This window comes from Sabethes cyaneus, chromosome 2 (genome assembly GCF_943734655.1).
Source record: "Sabethes cyaneus chromosome 2, idSabCyanKW18_F2, whole genome shotgun sequence".
In the NCBI taxonomy this organism is placed as follows: domain Eukaryota; kingdom Metazoa; phylum Arthropoda; class Insecta; order Diptera; family Culicidae; genus Sabethes; species Sabethes cyaneus.
This window is the reverse complement of record NC_071354.1, coordinates 87,162,124-87,182,130: the sequence shown is the minus strand read 5'-3', so window position 1 is coordinate 87,182,130 and position 20,007 is coordinate 87,162,124.

The following is a 20,007-nucleotide window of genomic DNA, read 5'->3' as shown; positions in this document are numbered from 1 at the left end:
AAAGATAGTCATTAGCTTGATCGCATCGTTTTTACAATGTTAGAGGGTTAGGAAAACAAAATGAGGTCGAAAAATAGTGCAAAAGCTGCGCCATTAACATGCTTGAGAATGGCAAATATGATCGATATGATTCCCAGTGCTTGTCTTTTTTTGATTTATTTATTAAAACATGATACATGACATAAGACATCTGTCCTTTAAAATGTCACTAACGAAAACAAATCTTACAAAATTACTATCGTGCAACGTGTACTTCCAATTTTTCATATAACATTTCTAAGCTCTAGTATCTATTGATTGAAAAGAGCATCTATTGATCAAACAGAATTTGTTTGAAATTTGTATAAATTTATTTGGAAAAATTGTCTCACTAGTATTTTTAATCCTATACACTACTATATCTACATGCTTAAATTAACTGCTTTTCTTCGCTTTTTGCTTTTCTTGTACAATTGTGAGTAACAGCAAGTGAACAAAATGACAATTGAAATCTGAAATCAAAGAAAAGAAAAAGCTTTTCGATTGAATCCCACTATTTAATATTTATTTGCAACAGATACGTAGTTCGCCTACGACGCGCAGGCTTCATCAGTGTCTTATTTCAAAGCGTATACGTTTCGTATTCCATTAAGAGGCTTCAAAAACTTCAGTCAATTGACATGTTTCTCACTTTTATTGAATTTCAATGCAAATTTAAAAATTGCAAATTGTCATCACATACACACACATACATATATACATACATACATACATACATACATACATACATACATATATATATACATACATACATACATACATACATACATACATACACACATACATCACACACATTGCATACAATCAACATTTGTTTTGATTTCACACGTTTTAACGGTTTAATATACGGTGCTTAAGTGTGCTTACGGCGCTTAAGTTTATATAACTTTTGAATGAACCGTCCGATTTTAAATAACTCGGTTTCGTTTGATAGATCTCAGCAGTAATTTTCAAATAATCATAAAATGTGTGATGTTTTTCATTAAATTAATGCTTATATGTTACATAAATATGTTTTAAATACTTCACATTAAATTTTTTTCACATTTCTTTATGTAACTTTCAAACTACAAGTCCAATCGTCATGAAATTTGGAAGTTAAGGGTTTGCAAGGCTCCTCTTTCATATGCAATCAATTTTGTTCAAATCGGTTAAGAGACCTATGAGATAATGAAGTCCCATATTTTTCGTATTTTTATACATAACTTTTGAACTAAAAGTCCGATCAGTATGAAATTCAATAGCGACCAATGGGACACCTAGACCTTTCATTTGACACTAAGAACATTAAAATCGGTCCAGCCATCTCCGAGAAAAGTGAGTGAGATTAAAAGCGTCACATACACACACACACACATACACACACACACACACACACACACACACACACACACACATACATACACACACACAGAAAATGCTCAGTTTTCGAAACTGAGTCGAATGGTATATGACATTCGGCCCGCAGGACCTTCTTTCCATTTCCGGTTTTCCAAGTGATTTCTATACCTTTATACTATATATTTATATAGTAGAAAGGCAAAAGGCTTGTGATTGGCGTCAATTCTTAGAAGTCCGCAGGGCGATTAAAAAAGTTCGATTCTAACGAATGCTAGGTCAAGTAATCGCTCATTAACATTCCGCACATCCTGAACTTGTTGCAATCCGCACGCAAGAATAGATTGAAAAGTTGAATAGTAGAAAAGTGTTGAGGATAAAAGGCCGTTTCTTTAACTACACCATCATACACGTGCATTGTCAACACGAAGGTAGACCCGACGACGTGAAGGAAGCGTTCGCAGCTGGAGACAACGTACGACAGCTGTTTACACAAGACAAGATCGTCATCGACAAAGACCGTCCGAAGACAAGATCGGCATCGGAGATATGAACGTCCAGATCCGCAGGGAAGTAATGTATAGACCGGTGATCGGGCCCCATAGCCTGCACACCCACACGAACGATATCGCCCAGCGATGCATCAACTTTGCAGCTTCTCGAGGCTTGGTGATCAAAAGCACTTTTTTCTCCACAAAAATATTCACAAAGCCACCTAGAGATCACCTGACCAACGAACCTCGAACCAAATCGACCATATTCTCATCGAGGGCCGGTTACTCTTGAATATCACCAACGTACATTCCCTACAGATTGCGGATATCAACTTGGACCATTATCTAGTAACAGTACAAGGGCGTTCAAAACTATCGACGGTTTATATTGCGGTTTATATTGCTACTCGCATAACAGTCCCATTTATATAGGAAACTCCATAGAGAATACAACTATTATGCGAGTAGCGGCCGCCCTCCTCGGTGAAACATTCGGTAATTAAACAGCCTGCCAATTGCCGAAAACTACGTTCGCGTACTGGATGCAACTCTGCCTTCCTCTGTGGAGCTAGATGCTTCGACCCTCGAAAAGGGATAGAGCATGATACGCTCGGCTGTCAACGAGGCTACAACCGCAGTACTAGGAGTGGAAACCACGAGTGCACGAAATGATTGGTTTGACGGGGAAAGCCAACAAGTGAGAGAGGACAAGAAGAGCTTGGAAAAACTATCTAAGTATATCCAAGATAGAAAATTTAGCCGAGTATAGACGAACGCGGAATGGGTTGATCACGATTCTAAGGAGGAAGAAGCGCCAAAAAGAGGACAGAGATCTCGAGAAGCTGGAACAACTATTCCCGGCTAATGACACGCGCTAGATTTACGAGAAGGTGAACCAAACTCGTAATAGCCACACCCCTAAACCTGACATGTGTAGGGACGAGGAAGGGGATCTAATCACAAACGAGCGCGAGGTGGTCTACAGGTGGAAGCAGTTTTTCGATGAGCACCCCCATGGCGATATAGAAAAAGGAGACGCAACGGAAGTTAACCTAGGAGTGCCTACAAATGATAACAGTGTGTCGGCTCTCAATCTCGAAAAAATCCGGCTAGAAATCCGTCAGTTGAGCTATAGAGATAATAGCTCAGCCGGGAAGGACCAATTCCCGGCAGAACTCTACAAGAATTGCCAAGAACCGCTAGCAACGGCACTTCATTGGATAATTTCAAGTATTTGGGAGGAGAAGAAACTACCGGAGGAGTGGATGGAAAAGTCTGTCCCATCTCAAAAAGGGCGACCGACTAGATTTCAGGGCACCATACGATACAGTCGAGCGCAGACAGCTATGGCATATAATGCATGAGAACGGTTTTTCGGATAAACAGACGCGGCTGATCAAAGCTATCCGGGAGCAAGTATTGTGCTACGTACATATTTCGGGGACAGTCTCGAGTCCCATCGTAACGCGTAGAGGGCTGCGGCTAGGAGATGAACTATCCAGTATATTATTTAACATCGCTAATGAAGGTGTTATTCAGTTTACCCGAGTATCGAAACGAGATGAACTATCTTCAGCAAACGTAACCAACACCAAATCCTCGCAGATGACCTTGGCTTCATTACTATAGAAATAACGGTGCAGGTAATTTACCCCAGACTAACAACGGAAACTAGACAGCTTGCGCTAAAGATCAATGCGTTTTAAACTGAATATGTGATAGGATGAGACTCCAAAGAAAACAACGTTCGTTTCCACAGATAATATTGAGACCGATGAACTTGGAGTGGTTGATGAGTTCATATATTTGGCGATCTTTGGTCATCGCCTATAATAACATGAGTCAGAAGATCCAACGACGCATTCAAGCTGGAGATCGGGCCTACCTTTCCCTTCGTAAGATGTTTCGATTAAGGAGCTTACGCCACCACACAAAGCTGGTAATGTACAAAATTATATTGTGTTCCTTTACGAGCTATTTAAGCATGGATTAATCCACATAAGGAGAACTATAGAGCTTTCATGCACCAGTGACGTCGCAAGGATGCGAGCGACTGTACTGCAGTGAAATCTGTTCTATTCGAGAGCCAGGAATAAAAGGTCCCTGCCGGCTATCTCGTTCGGCCAGGTTGAAGCCGACCTGCGTGTATCGAGACGCTCAACGAATTGGCAACAGGCCCAGAACCAAGTGCAGTGAACCCAAGTTTTTGAAACGCCACTAGCCATCGCGACTCTATGCTGCTAGAAGAAAAAGAAACTCAGCCAGTATGTCCGTATATGGAAGGGGGCGTTTTGGTCTGAGCGGTTCTATGTCATATCATCAATTGAGAAAAACAAAATGGTCATGATTTTACAGAACGTCATAAGCAAGCAGAAATGAAAAGATGCAAAGTGCTTTTGGAGAGTATGATATTTTGTTTTCAGATGCAAAACTCTTTATTATTCACGACACCATTCTTGAGATAAACTGTCCCATGAATGAACTGTATAAGCAAACTCTTATTCGATAAAACATCAGAACCAAATTTTTGGATTTACCTACAAAAATTGATATTTCAGCAGATGCCGTCTAATGGAATACCTGTGAAAGTATGCTTATATTACCGGCACCACCATGTACTGTCAAGTGGAACCCTAAATTATTGTATTTTTTATTGACCACCGCCGTGGCAACCAAGTACAAGAGCACCACTGGATTGGCGCTTCGTGTAGTCTATGGTGGCCGACGAATGGCAGCGAGCGGCAGCAATTATGGTTTCCTAACCAAACAGACACCAACTAGTTTTAAACTCTACGGTTGACGGCCGCACAGAATGTAACCAAGGCCCGAACGAGGTACTTTATGGAGTAGCCGGAGTAGCAGACAGAAAAAACAGATATCACTCCAATACACCCCGGATACACCAGAGTAAAATAAACACTAAAATTAACGAGATTTTTTTTTTAAATAATCTTACTTTACAATTAATCAAATTCAGTTTCCTTAATTTTTAAAACAGCGTATCAGCCTTTATTTACAATAGTTCAACGACTATGCAAAGCTAAATCCTATAAATTCCCTGCTCCGATTTCTCTCCGTGTACGTGTCGTGGTTTGCTGGTGGTGTGGCGGCAATAAAAAATAATAAATTCGTGTGAATTGGGCTACATTAAGAAAAATGATAGCGATTGTTCTCGCTTGCGTTCATTTCCCCTTCGAGTTTGCACCGGATGAAACCGGAGGGTGGATGCTGCACAAGTAGGTATAAGCTACTTAAGGGTTTCACTTTTTTATGTTGTACTAACTAAACCATTTAGGAAACTGTAAAAGTTTGCATTTGAAGCTGAAGTTTTAGATTGCAGTTTGCAATTCAAATTGATGATTATGGTTTATAAATGGTTGAAATTGCATTTTTGTACCGGTCCTTTACGGTCACATTGACACGTTTCAAACGAAATGCACAGACATTCTGTCTTGACACCATTCTGATTGATGGTGGATTGATAGTTTGCTGTCTGCTTCGGACAGTATCTTAACAGCAAACTATTGCTGATCGATTGAATCAAGATGAACATAAAACTCAGAAGTGTAACTGTCTAATAAACCTTTGCGGCTGCTTCTGTGCAGATGAAATCTCTAACCTGCTGTACGGGATTGGATCATTGAAGGTGGATTTGGTGTATATGTTGTACGAACAATTTGTCCCCTACGGAAGCAGGTTAATTTATTTTCGCTGTGATTGATATCTTTGAACTTGTACCACCGGCAATCTTCTGACAGACTGAGCGGAGCACCTACAGGTTAATGCTGCCCACCAGTGAGTGCTGTGGCGGAAAGCTATCTTGATCAATTCCGCCCGATTGACTGTCATCGCACCGTGGCTTCGCACGAGGTGCATGCAAAAGTGATGGTTTAAGCAATTTTAATTGCAGGAATGCTTATCGAATCTTACACTTTTACGGTGAGCGGACGGTTAATCCGGTTCGGTTGAGCCACGCCGCGCAAGGAAGAGTGCTCGGGAGCAAGCAGTTGATAATAACTTTATGTTTTGGTGTTAATGAAACCGTCACTGCAGGTGAATCAATACATTTGCGAAAAACAGATGTTAAAAAATATTCAACAAAAAAGTCAAATTACGATTCCGAATTTAATAGAAGACCATAGGCACTGAAAAAAACTTTTTAATTTTTTTCCGCCTGAGAAATTCGAAAAAATGACTCTCAATTTCACAAACACACTAGCACAACCACAGCCGCAATGGTGGGTCGCCATAAACGTCATAATTTGAAAATTCAGCGACGCGATGTGTTTATAAACGATAAAACCCAAGTCTATTCAGCGCCGTAGCGTGCGGTTGGCCAGACTTGCCCCCGCCAAGGGCGCTAGCTCTTGGAGGCGCCAGAAAGGGTCTTCATTTCAATAAAGCATTAGCAATAACATACGCACTAAAAACTGGACTGATTTAGCAATTTTTCATGCCACGTCATCAGTTGATTTGCATGCAACAGCCATGGCGGAAACAGTCAAACACCTACGCTCGAAGATTTGTTCGTACTAATAGCCCCACCCCGAGGCAAAGTAGTTGGACACGGTAAAGCACTTCATATCCCAAGCAGCATATTTGTTGTATAATAGCTTATTAAACTACTGTACAGCTAATTCCCATGGAACAAGTGCTTGATAAGCTATTATACAGCAAAAATGTTACTTGGGACTCGCTGAACAGATCCAATCTGGCATTTACATCATCCTCTCATGCAAGAATGGCGCATACGTTGAATGGAAGCCTGGTTCCAGCCGTCCGAAGTTGCTGCGTGACTGTAACGTGCAGCAAAAGCTTATTAGACGAAGACCGAGAGCAAATTGGTCTCATAGTTCTGCGCCTTGAGCCGGGAGGTTGGAGTAACCGGCTAAACAGGGAAAAAGTACTTGGCCAAAATGGACATTTTTATACGGAAGCGAAGCGTTAGTCGAGGCTGGCTGTGTCAGAGTAGCAGAAAGTCGCCCTGAGAACGCCAGAAAGTGCTGGTAATGAACATCTTTTCGATGAAGCACGATGTCGCGGTCACGATAAGCGACGAAAGTTACTTGACGCTGGATGGCAACGACCGGCAGAGGACCGAGTGCTTTACGTCCCCCACCAAGAAAGTAAACTATATCTTTTGCGCCAACTTCCCGAAGAAGATCCTTCTGTGGCTGACGATCAGCGAGAAGAGAATGTTGAAGCCGCTTTCCTTTCATTCGGGGTTTACGGTGAACGAGGAGATACTAAGATATAGTATGAAGTATCTACCGGAAGTTGACGCCTTCATCAAGAAGTATTGCGCAAAACATGTGGTCTTTTGGCCGGACCTGGTCTTGGTCCATCATGCCAAGAGATCAGGAGATAAAGGAGATGAACCGGCTGAAGATAAACACTCCACCGTAGATCACCAACTCTTGCAGCGTCCCCAACTGCGACCAATAGAAAATTTTCAGACGAAGCTCAAACCGAGCATTTACTCCAATAGTTTTGTGGGCAAATGGAGAAGGAGCTGATCACCAATGCCACGAAAGAGTTGAATAATATTCCGACGTCTATCTTTTGATTGGCCGTCGCTGAAAAGCCACTTGGCTGGGAGTCGAAGTATTTTTATAGAAGGCTTAATAAACGTAGAAAAACTGGTTTGATTGAATTTCATATTTTCAATATATACGTTAAATGCAGTGCAGTATTGGATAAGGAGCACATACGAAAAAATGATAAACCTGGAAGGAACACTGATTTAGGAAACAAGGGGGCGCCAAAGTGGGTTTCCGCCAAGAGCGCAACAATGTCACGCTACGGCTCTGGGTTTATAATTACTGCATTGTTAAAGCACATTTTATGCATGATCAGAAGAAAGCGCGCTATGTGGGACTAAAGGATGAGTACGAGTAACGATTAATTGCTAGCGTTGGAACTTTGAGATCTTCATCGAGAACATAGCAAGGTGGGAACATGTGGGAATCTGCCACCTCCGTTCACTAGCACCTATCCCTAGAAGTGGACGCAGCCTTCCTTGTCCTACACAAACAGGGAAACGGGAGTGGTGGCTTCCGTCCATTTTCAGATGGCAACACCATCAGTGGGTTACCAGTGGGAAACCTTAGGTTAACAACCTACTGTCCCCGAAAATTACAGAACAGAAATCGATCCGGATTATTGGCAGCGACCTTTAGCTTGAAGACACCACAAGAATCGGAAGATGGAATATACTGACCCTTGTTTAGCAAGCAAAGATAGCTGCCTGAAGCTTGAAATCCTAAAGGCCCAGACACTCTGCATACGGATTTTACTACATTGCGGAAATATGACAGAAAACCCATGGAAAAACTGTCAAATTGCCGCAACGTAGTAAAATCCGTATGCATTGTGTCTGGGCCTTAATGGTAAGCGAGGTCCGTTGGCAGGATACTGGCGATCACCAGACACCGTCTTGGCAGCTCTTGTTCTACTCTGGCAAACGAGGTTATAATACTACTCGAAAGAGAAGTTGGATTCCTACTCAGCCCAGGGGCACATGAGGCCCTGACAAAGTGGGAACCGATAAACGAAAGATGGTCTGATGGTCTCAACGACAGCTAGGTTTTTAAGCGTCACTCCTTCATAGATCACGGCAATGGTAAGCAACCCACTGCCAGTAAAGCACAATGAGCTCGACTAACACCAGCTGCCAACCCTGAAAGCGGCAGTATTCTCCGCAACGCCGAAAGAAGTAGCCAACACCGAAAGTAGCCAGCGTTTTCCGCGTTTCGAGTTCTTCAGAGAAGCAGTCGACTGAAATCCGCCAGTCCACAAAGACAGCCTAGAAGAGTTAGACCCAGAGACTCATGGCGACGCAGCTTAGCCAACGACATCCGGGCTGCTGACAAGAACCTGTCCTGGCGACAGGTAGCCATGGCGGGTATCTGTCGGCGGTGGAGATCTCTGATTTCATCCCTTTGTTCTGACGGACCGGCGGACATGGATACATAAGTAAGTAAAAAAAGCAGTGTGTACCTGTGCGTTGTCATAAAGCCGACCTCGAGAAGGAGAATCTTTTCCTCTAGATCGACCTAGCCTTAAAAAAGACCTTGAGTGTCCACCTCGGACTCTATGTCCCCGATCTCCACTAGTTCGACTAGGGACTCAAAGTAGTAGCAAGAGACCTCTCCGATCTCCCGAGGTATAATATACAAGATAGCGAAACACTCGCAAGACAGAAAACTGTACTGGGTAATTCACAATATCTGGGAGGAAGCTATATCATCTATCAGAGATGTAGCAATACACTCGAGCTAGATATCGCTGTTGCAAAATGCGGAGTACCCCACGGAGGGTTACAAAAGCTGGGTTGAATTCGAACTAAGGACGATGGCGGAAGAGAAATTCAAACCTGATGCTTGTTCGTGATCTTAAATCTGAGGGAGACGGTGAGATCCGAACGAGATTGCTGTCCAAGATGGAGGAACGAACGGACTGCACACTCGGCCAGTTGTCAAAAGATTGTTGTGCTTGAAACACGATACGGCAGAGATTGAATTCTCAGTAGCTACATCTGCAGCAGTGCAGTTCGTCAAGCCAAGCCAAGAAACAGTTCAACAAGCACCCACCGCACAACCGGAACAAAACCAGTTAAGAAGAAACCGGCATCGCCTTGCTGGTACTGTGGTGCAATGCACTACAACCGAGGCTGTACATTCAAGCAGCGTAGATACAACTGCTGCGGACATCTTGAAGGGTATTGCTCGAGCACTCGGAAGGCCGCGGAAAAGTCAACTCGGAGTCTCAACAATTACTATAAGTCTCCGGGTAAATACCGTTAACAAAAAGCATAGTTTCATTTAAGCTCAAGTCAAAGGCGTAAAAGTACGCCTTCAGTTGGACACAGGGTCTGATATTAACGTCGTATCTTAGCGGATCTGGGATGGGGCAGGGACTCCCTAGCCGCAAGGTTACCGAGTCTGCTTTGACAAGCGAGTGGTCGTGCGTTCGAATCTTAGTAGAATTAAGCCATTCGATGTCAAGTGACTTAAGCATGGGTTTATTCTCAAACTCCTCGATTACCCTTCCTTCATACTGAATTCTATATTTACCCACCGAAGCCTCTTGATAGTGCAAAAGTCCCTCCTAAAGTTAAGTGTACTGGTCAGGGGAACAAATGAGTCCTCGCTAGGGACGGCTATAATATAGGATAGTACTGGCAGCGAGGAATAAGTGGGTAAAATAGATCAAGCTTTGAAGAAAGTGTAAACCCCAATACACACAAGCTGTTACCAGTGATATACCGTTAACAATAGTTTCGCTCTACGATACTACCAACCTACGCAGTTTTACGAAATAATAGGGACAAAAGCTAACAATTAAGGTTAGAAAAATACTAACTGTGAATAGCACCTATTAACCCCCACCTCTGAAGAAAACGTCTAGCATCTCGCACAAGGGAATTCGCCTAAAAATTGGCAGCCTTGTGGTAACCGGATTTTGACAAAGAAGGAAGGTGAAGTTCGTTCTCTGTCTGGATTAGAATCGACGAAGAAAAGGGAATCAAGAACAAAAGGCAGTTGGCTGTGGACGTTCGTTTGGAACAAAAGCCACTTTAGTTGTCGTTCCCAGGAGGAAACGGACGTTTCGGAGGCTAAAGCTTAACAACGCTGAGTCCGATGAGTTTCTCCTCCACATCCGAGTACGAGCAGTAGAACCCTCGTCCACGTGATCAACGGAACCGAACAAATTCGTCGAGGATAGTAAGTTGGGCTAGCCATTTGTTACAAAGCACGCATAAAATTTAATAAGCATATCGCTCACTCAATAGGGATTATAGCAAAAAGAAATGCAGTGCTGGTCATACAGCAAACACTCGGGCGATATCACAATAGATTAACTATACTGGTCGCAGTGATGAGTTCACACATGGAAAAAAGCGTCATCCACTGAAGCTGCTTTCGAGTTCGCCTGCACCGTTTCCATCAACAGCATGCAACATCAAGTGCAGTTTAACGGGGTGAAAAAAATCCCTTCTGCTACATGATCTTTTGGATTGTGGTCTGTTTCCATCAATACCTACTGCCAACGTGTCAGCAGTTCTTTTTGCCTTTGTGGATTCCTCCAAGTCGCTCTGCACCCACACCGGTACCCGCTCCCGTTGCTGGAAGACACTTTGCTCAATCACAAAAATCAAATACTTGGGCTGCCTGCTAGATGTCCACGGTCTACGGCCGGGTCCAGCGGAAATCTAAGCTATCACCGTAATAGTTCCTCCTACCGATATTTCCGGCGTTCGCTCCTTCCTCAGAGCGATGAACTACTACGGGAAATTCATCCGTAGGGTGAGAGCTCTTCGCTAACCTATCAGATGAGCTGCTCAAGGCTGTTACCGAATTCCGTTAGCAATAGAATGTCAGCAAGCATTCACCTCTCAGACGTCATTGACTTCAAATGCTGTCAAAGCGCTATCGTTGACTTGAATCGCTTTCAATATACTTATCGATAGCTAAGACGCACCTGAAACTCGCCATTGTAAACAACATTTGATTCCGACCCCAGTCTCAGTATTACGGGTAAGCGGCAATACCGTAAGCGCGCCTAATTCTGCGCACCTCACATTTCAGCTATAACTTCTAATTTCCTACGAATTGTTGTCTATAAATAACGCATCTAGCAAAACATGTGTACAGTTTGTTATTAATTCGAGAATATTTCAATTTTTAATTAAACAAACGGCACGCAGAATTAGGTGCGCATCTATTCTTAATTAAAATTCTTAGTGCAGCCAATTGCAGACCTAAAATATCAATTATCTGTCGTTCTCAAAAAGAAGTTCTACTCAGGCCGAATGCTGTTCATGTTTTCCTGCTTTTGTGATATTACGGAAATCATTAAGGCAAAAGTTACCTCTCGTTACGGTGCATACGTACCTTGGGGAACGAGAAAAAAAGTTTTACACCGATAAACACGTGGTTCAGTGGATGAAAAACAGGTATTTTATCAACTTTGTCAGCATCGTCTTACGCATTTCCTACGCAAACAACAGGGATTGCAACGGTGGCGTTTCCAGTGCAGGGACTAATAGGACTAATAGGTTAAATGTTCACAGAATTGTACGTCAACTAATCCAGCAAGATTAATATGACAACTACTGGTAGCATAGAATAAAAAAATACTACTATTATACTACTGCATGAAACTGAATCAATTTAACAAAGCTAAAATGTAATTTCAAAAACATAGCAATACTCGTCTTTTTACTGGAAACATTTCACTCCCGTAGCAACACTACCGCAATTATAGTGAAATCTCCTGCCGAAGCTCTGGACATTTTGTCCGAGATGCATTAAAGCTCAACGTTCAGTCGAGCTTCAGTGATAAGCGAAATGCTTAATTTGGAATCTGGAAGCCGTTTTTTGCTTGGCAGGAGGCAGTGGACACACATGGTCGGTAGAGAACCTTGAATGCTCACTGCTCGGTTGCAGAGCCTGCCCAAGATAACACATGTATGCAACGTGTAATCTTCAACAAGTTTATGTACTTACCGGGGTGAGGTTTGCGGCTCGCGCAAGGACTGATGGGAGTGAAGGTTTGCCGAAAGGAATTAGCAAAAGTGGCGCTAATCAACGGCGCGGTGTGAATCTACGCTCACCGGGCTGGATGCCAATACGAGACGGGCTGGTTCATTGTCACAGTGACCTGACAGAGTACTGGTTGTTTTTCGTTAAGACTGTAGCTACGAAAAAGTTCACTTTACCAAACTCAACTGATAAATACCAATACTGATTGTTTTTCGACATTAATAATGGATTAATTTTTATTTTGGAATAAGAACAGAAATATTTTTTTAGATTTACCCTTAATATTGTTTAGATAATATTCAAACATGTTTCAAAAATAAATTTTGCCCGATCTATTTGTTTACACAATTGCATTTGCGCGTATGCTTTGCTTTATATGCATATGCCAAGCAACCTTAGTACTAGAGGTTTGACTAGTGAATAAATTCTAATTCTACAAAACTTTTATCTAGTCAATATAATGTGTAGTATGATTTAGGTTACGTAACGTTATGTAATATGTTTGTCTACCCTATTCCGTTTCACTCATGTTCCGTTACACATATTTCCGTTATTTTGGGCGCACTGGCTTAACTTGTCAAATCAGTACGCGCCAAAATTCTTCAGTGTGTGTGTGTACGAAAGATTATTGTAACCGACATGATAGGACACGAAAGAGAATTCCGTATTGTACCATTGTTGAAGGAGGACGCAATAAAGTTCAGGTTGCATGATAAGTGTTTTTCGTTACTTAGTTTTCCGCCCTCCAAAGTGTTAACACTGTTATTGTTCAAATTTTGTCTCCACAAATGAAACCTTTATATTTTGCATTACGTTATCTGTAGAAGGTTTTGAATTCATTACAGGACTAGTATTCCAGTCTTACTTCTTTGCATAGCCTATTGCTCAAACTTTTCCGGAGCATGGCCATCATTCATTTGGTTTCCCACTTGTTTAATAGCCAAATTTAATTTTCGCTTCAACGTCTTCTCGTCGTTTGCAGTTCCACCATTCTTCGTTAGTTGCCCATCACAATTGACCAATATTTCTCAATCGGCCGCAGCCCCGCGGTGTCGGCCGTTTTTCACTCGTTGGGTATCACAGTGACACCATTGTCGTTGTACCACTATTTTGTCGAATTGGAAGAGCCAAGGCGGGCTAGAAAAGGCAACCAACTGCTTATAAAAGCATTCCTTTTAACACATTTTCTTGATAAATGCATTCAGAGGTTACGAAGGCGTCACTTTTTCTTCAAACTTCTCAACCCTTTTTTTTGTTTTCTGGAGATAAGATCCTCAATCTTCTGCAGGTTGAAAAGCTTGCTTTCTGTAAGAAGTAGTAGGCGTTCAAACCGAACAACCGTGTAATCACGTAGACGTATCTCGAGTTGAAAGAGTTATTTGAATCCATGACGCCAGTGCCGAATGAGCATGGGACGTTGCCCGCCGGGCGTGGCTGCTTAGGAAACTCATCACTGATGAGACAATGCCGACGCTCCCTTTGCGACAATCTTCATATCCACCCGAGTAACAAATGTTGGGACGAAGCGCATAATTTTTGTATTCACGAACAACTTTCCGTTTAATAGTTCCCAAGTTCAACTTGACGGAGTTGGTCCAAGTACCGTCCAACATGTCCAGTTATGAAATGACGAGGCGTTCCAGTGGCAGGCCGCCATAGATAACGAATTTCGGGCGCTGTTGGAGAATGAAACGTACAAGTAGTACAATTGCCACCAGGAAAGAAGCCTATCAGTTGCAAATGGTAATTCAAGACCAAGAAGGACGAGAAAAGAAACGTAGTACGACACAAGGTAAGAACCGTTGCTCAAAGCTTCATCCAGAACTACGGCACCGAGTCGTGGCCAGCTGCAGGGGATCCATAGACTAGCACTTCGATGTCAAAACCTCATACTTGAACAGAACGCTAGAGGAAACCGTTTACATGCGGCGACTGGAAGGATCCACGACGGGAGACGAACGACCTCGCACGGGAGAGAGGTTGAAGAATACAGTTGCGAGTCGATGCGAGTGCAAGCGTAAGTCCATTAAGGAGAAATGAGTCGTCATTGATTTTGTGAATTTCAAAAGCAGTTTTTTTGTTTCCCCTTAACGGGAAATTAGCAATCAGTAACTTTTCGTCGAAAGGCCCAAATTCGGAAGCAGTTTTTTGGCCCAAAAGCGGGGTTCTGTGTATAGAAATGTATTCACTGCATTCTTCTTGCCAATCTGAACACAACGAATATATTTTTTTTGTATGCCAGAAGGGTATTGGGTTAAAAGGCCACTGCGACAGTCCTAATGATTGTCTTTTGTGGCAGGCCCCGATTGCTGTACACAGTTTACGGACCGCTCATGCCCATTGATGGAGTTGAGCGGAATAGTTGTAATCCTGTTCTCCAATTCGGTACCACATGGTTTATGAAGCCAATGACCGTTTTGGGATTTAGGCTCCATACCTGATATGGAGTAAGAAGGAAACTTCCTAAGAAGTTGTGCCTTGATAATGCAAGAGCTCCGCAATATCAGAGCAGATGCGCTGAACTTTTGGGTTCAGAGCTACAAAAGCGGCAGGTGTCGGATGATACCTTGCCGATATTCTTTAAATGATAAAGAGCGGGGCTGTGTCCTGATAGGAGTCCCGTGATTGTGCGTAGTTCACTACGAGTTAAATGGAGTAGTTTTTTAGCTACTGCAGGGTTTGGGTAGATAAACGGTTTCGCTTGTCTACAACCCTGTGTTTGATTCCAACGGGATGCAGCAATAAATGCTGAGCTGTTCCTTGTCTTGCTAGGTTGTCAGCAAATTCATTGCCCTCGATTCCGCAGTGACCGGGCACCCAAAGTAATAAAACTTTATTCCCGTTGTTTGAATCACCGTGCGATTATAATTGAGGATTTTATTGATATTTTTCGGTGAATAGATGACTCGTTTCTGCTTTCTGCGTTAAGCGTTACTTTGTTTTGGCGGGAGAGCTCCCTCAATACTGTGGTGCACTCCCAAACTAATGTGGACACGCATTTGGCGGACTTGAGTGCCAATAGTGCTGCGTGGCTGTCCGTAAAGATACCGATTTTCGCATGCCTGTACTTTCGTTTCAAGCATATTGTTGCAGGGATGTATGTTGCATACCCAGGTAACCACAAGCATTAACGCATAACCCCATATTGGCTGTAGCTCGGCATCGCTAATACCAGACAGCGGTGTATCAGCAATTCGCATGGTTAAAGCTTTTGTATAAACATTGCTAATGCGTTTAAGCATTATCGTAAATTAGCATTATTAAAAACACTATTTGCGTATATAATGTTACAATATGTTGCTTACAAGCTTTAGGACAAATCTTTAAAACGTACCGTAAATGTTAATAAAATGCTGATACCTGACTTCGTTTTTGCTTATTTACGGTCACTGCTCATGCTCTGTTTCACCTAACTGCTGCTGTCTTTTTTCAACCAATTGAATTCTAAAACGAACTACGAACGACGATTTAAGTATGACTGATTACAACCCACTCATCTACAGTAGCTGTGGTTGAGATGTCAAAAGCGCCAGCAAATGAATGATGCAGGGATACACGCACCAAGGTTCGATTCTAATTAAAGGACACATTTGAAATGCGAAATAAAATGTGTTTCATTCATCGTAAATAATGGAACGCATAGCTTGACAAGCTGTAATAGAAACTGCGGATTTGAAAAATAAATATGAAAATATATTCATTTTTGTCTTTTGACATGCCGGGCAAAATGATGTTTTTATATTTTTTCACAAACAAGCTAAAAATAACGATATGTCGATAATGCAGGCGAAACGATGTTTAATACACGCCGCAGCAATTGCTGTTACAATGCAGCTTTAATTTGACAATAGTGGGGCCCTTTTCCACTTTATTACGGCATTAATTGTACATGTAAGAAAATTATACATTATATTATATGTTTTGTAGTGCACTATAAAGCATTACAATTGAATTGATAGAAAGCTTTATGGTTACTTGGGTATACTTCTGCTTGAAAAACGGTGGGACGCTTTCCTAATGAGATAGTTTCCCTGATACCGGGTTCGTAGATTACGGAGCCTGTGCAGGCCCCCATTTTTGAACCATCTGTAAAAAAGCAGATAGTTCCCGATGGAAGATCGGGCCCTCCATTATTCCACATTGAGCGATCTGTTTCAATCGAAGATGGCCGATTTGGTCACCTTCGAGTATAGTTTTACTCCTTTGCAACCGTAGTGCGCCGAGCTCTGCTTCTTTCTTCACATGAAGATTCAAAGGCAGTAAGCATAGCATTGCCTCCATGGCTGCAGAAGGTGTTGTACGCATGGCACTGGTAACTGTAAGACAGGCCAGGCGCTGAACTTTGTTTAGTTTGGCTTGGGCTGTCACCCCATTCACCATTGGCCGCCATACGACTGCAGCATAAGTTATCCTAGGCCGTGCAATAGTAGTATATGACCAAAAGGCTAGTTGAGGTTTCAATCCGCAGGTTTTGCCAAACAGTGAACTGCATGCCCAGATAGCCGAAGTTGCTTTCTTAACAGCATAATCTAGGTGGGCAGCCCAGTTCAGTTTTTTATCGAGAATTATTCCAAGGTGTTTGACTTCATTACTGAAGCCCAGTCTAACACCATTCAGTATAGGGGGAGTAATGGTATGTTTCCTTCGCCTAGTGAATGGTATAACGACTGTTTTGGTGGGGTTAACATTAAGTTCCTCTTGTGAGCACCATAACATCACAAACTATAGTTTGTGATAACATGGTGGTGTTTAGAGCTCCTTGCAAGCGACTTGACAATAATGCGTCAAACTTTCCTCTGACGATAAGTACAACGTCGTCGGCGTAAGCAATGGCTCATAACCAAACTGTGATAGCTTGTGAAGGAGTGCGTCGGCCTCCACTGACCAGAGCAGGGGGGAGAGAACTCCTCCCTGTGGACATCCTTTGATCACCGAAATCGTGACCGACGTATCTCCCAATGATGCTGTAATTTCTCGGCTCGAGAGCATTGCTTGAATCCAGCTCATTGCAGTGTGGGCGATTCTCTTTTGACAGAGAGCCGTATTAATTGACGCGAAGGACGTGTTATCGAAAGCGCCTTCAATATCAAGAAAAGCAAAAAGTGCTGTCTCTTGGTATTTGAGCGATTTCTCAATTAACGTCACTAAGCAGTGCAGTGCGGTTTCCGTAGATTTACCGTGTAGGTATGCATGTTGATTTACATGTAACGGAGAGTTTTTTAAAAACTCATTGCGGATATAGTTATCCGTGATTTTCTCTATCAGCTTAAGAAGTGTTGAAGTCAGACTTGTCGGTCTGAAAGCCTTAGGCATGGTTTTGTCTTTTTTGCTAGCCTTAGGTATGAACACCACCCTTACTTTCCGCCAATTTTCTGGGATATACCCCAAAGTGAAACTGGCTCGAAAGAGGTTGAGGACATTATAAAACCGTCCGTTTTTTTGTAAAAAAATGGGTAGAATACCATCCGGACCTGGAGATTTCATTGGTTCAAAAGAGCTGAGTGCCCAATTGATCGAAGCCTCCGTAAACAATCGGCGTGCAAGTAGAACCGAATCATTTGGCACATTGTGTAATGACCCATTCCAATGTTGCCCACCTATGTCTTGTCCAGTGGTCACTGTCGAACCAGGGAAGTGCGTGTTCATTAGAACTTCCTGAGTTTCCCTGGTGGTAACAGTGAGACTCCCATCCTCTTTTTTTAATTGCCCTAGACCATTGCAGTGGTCCTTGAACATCGCTTTCTGCAGACGCGTAGCCTCTGGCAGAGTTTGAATGCTTTCGCAAAATTTAACTCGTGATTTCCTTTTGGCTTTGCGTAGCTTAGCGTTGTATTTGGTGAGGGAAGCTCTGTAGTCTTCCCAGTTAGACGTGATTTTGGCCCTGTTGAACAGACGCCTTGTCTTCCGACGGAGATTACTAAGTGTTTCATTCCACCAGGGCACATCACGGTCTGTGATCCTACATTGCAGGTCACTAGCGGCGATATCCAGCTCAACTGGAGATCGCATATTATTGTGACAGGAATTACGTGAAGCAATCAGATGTTCCCTAAAGGAACTCCAATTGGTTTTCCTCGGATTCCTGAATTGTTCTCTCTTTAGAGGATTAGCCTCGATGTCGAAAATGATATCTCTGTGGTCTGATAAACTGGGTTCATCAGAGACATGCCAATTTTTGACATTCTCAGCTATAAAGGCGCTACATAGAGTAAGGCCTAGGACCTCTTGTCCGATAGCCTTTATAAAGGTGGGGTCATTCCCTACATTGATTACATTGACATCGTTAGAAGTAAGAAGTAAGAAGTATATTCAAGTAGGTACTCACCCCTGTTATTTGTGTCCGAGCTGCCCCATATCGTGTGGTGCGCATTTGTGTCGCAGCCTATCACGTACGACTTGTTGACTGCCCTGCAGTACCGCACAAGTTCAGCATCCTCGGGCGGTGGTATTTCGTCCTTATCCCCTGCAAAGTAGGCGGACGCAACGACTATCTCCTGCTTCCCTCTAGTCGTCGGGACTACCACCGTAATGGCAACGACATCGCGTTGTATGAATTCTGTAATTGGAGAAAATGTTATTTTCTTATTTAACAGAACAGGTTCATCTGAACGTAGCGAAAGCTGCTCATTTTATGGCAGGATTACCGTTTTCAGCTTGATTCATTGATGGATCGAGCCTTGCTGGCCTACGAATACCAGCAGCGTTTTCGCTGAGTTGAGCGCCCGAGTCGCCCACACCGGCAGGCTTCAGTTGCTGCAGGCGACAGGCCACAGATATCCGACCCGCACTTAACGGCGGATTGAGCCTCTGAGGTTTGCTGGTGGTTGCTGCGTACGCCTCTTGCGAGGTTTTCGTTGCGCCCGTCTAGTCTTCGCAGGAGTGCATTGTTTAGGTGGCGGCGGTGCACCCCCGGAGGGAAGTTCCGCACTTTCCAACCTGAACGTTGCGGGATTGCATGGTCTTGGTGGTGGCGGGGCGCTCCCAGAAGGGAGTTCCGCTCGTTCCTTCCTCGACTTTGCAGCAGAGACTTTTGCGCCTGTGTTGATCAGACCTCTGCCAACCTGTCCAATGCGTGCTTTGCCAAACATATAGTTTAGCATAAAGCGCTGCTCGGCGATCTGGCTTGCCGATTTTTGGTCAACCTCTATCAACAGTTCGACGGTATTTTCAAACACATTGCGACGGTGTATCTGCCACGCTTGTATTGAAAAGCCGTCGTTCTGATTCTGGAGGAATCTCAAAATTCTCTCGTCCGTTGTGCCGACACTGTCCTGGAAGTACCCTATGAAGGTGTGTGCCTTCGGCAGGTCCTTCGTGTCGTAAGCCCGTAGTTGTGCCCCTTCCCACGGGATGAGAGTAGATGCCGTTTGGTCCAGCCATTTGACCGTGCTCTGTGTGACATCTGACCAAACATCCACTACTAGCCACTCACCTCACTGCCTTTTCGCGGGCATCTCCTGCACGCTCGACCACACTCTGTCAACCGACCAGTTACACGCTACCGCATATTTCCCAAGCATCGTGTCAAACATACCTTATCACACTTCAGGCGAAACCTAACGATATAGTATAAATGACAGAATGCCACA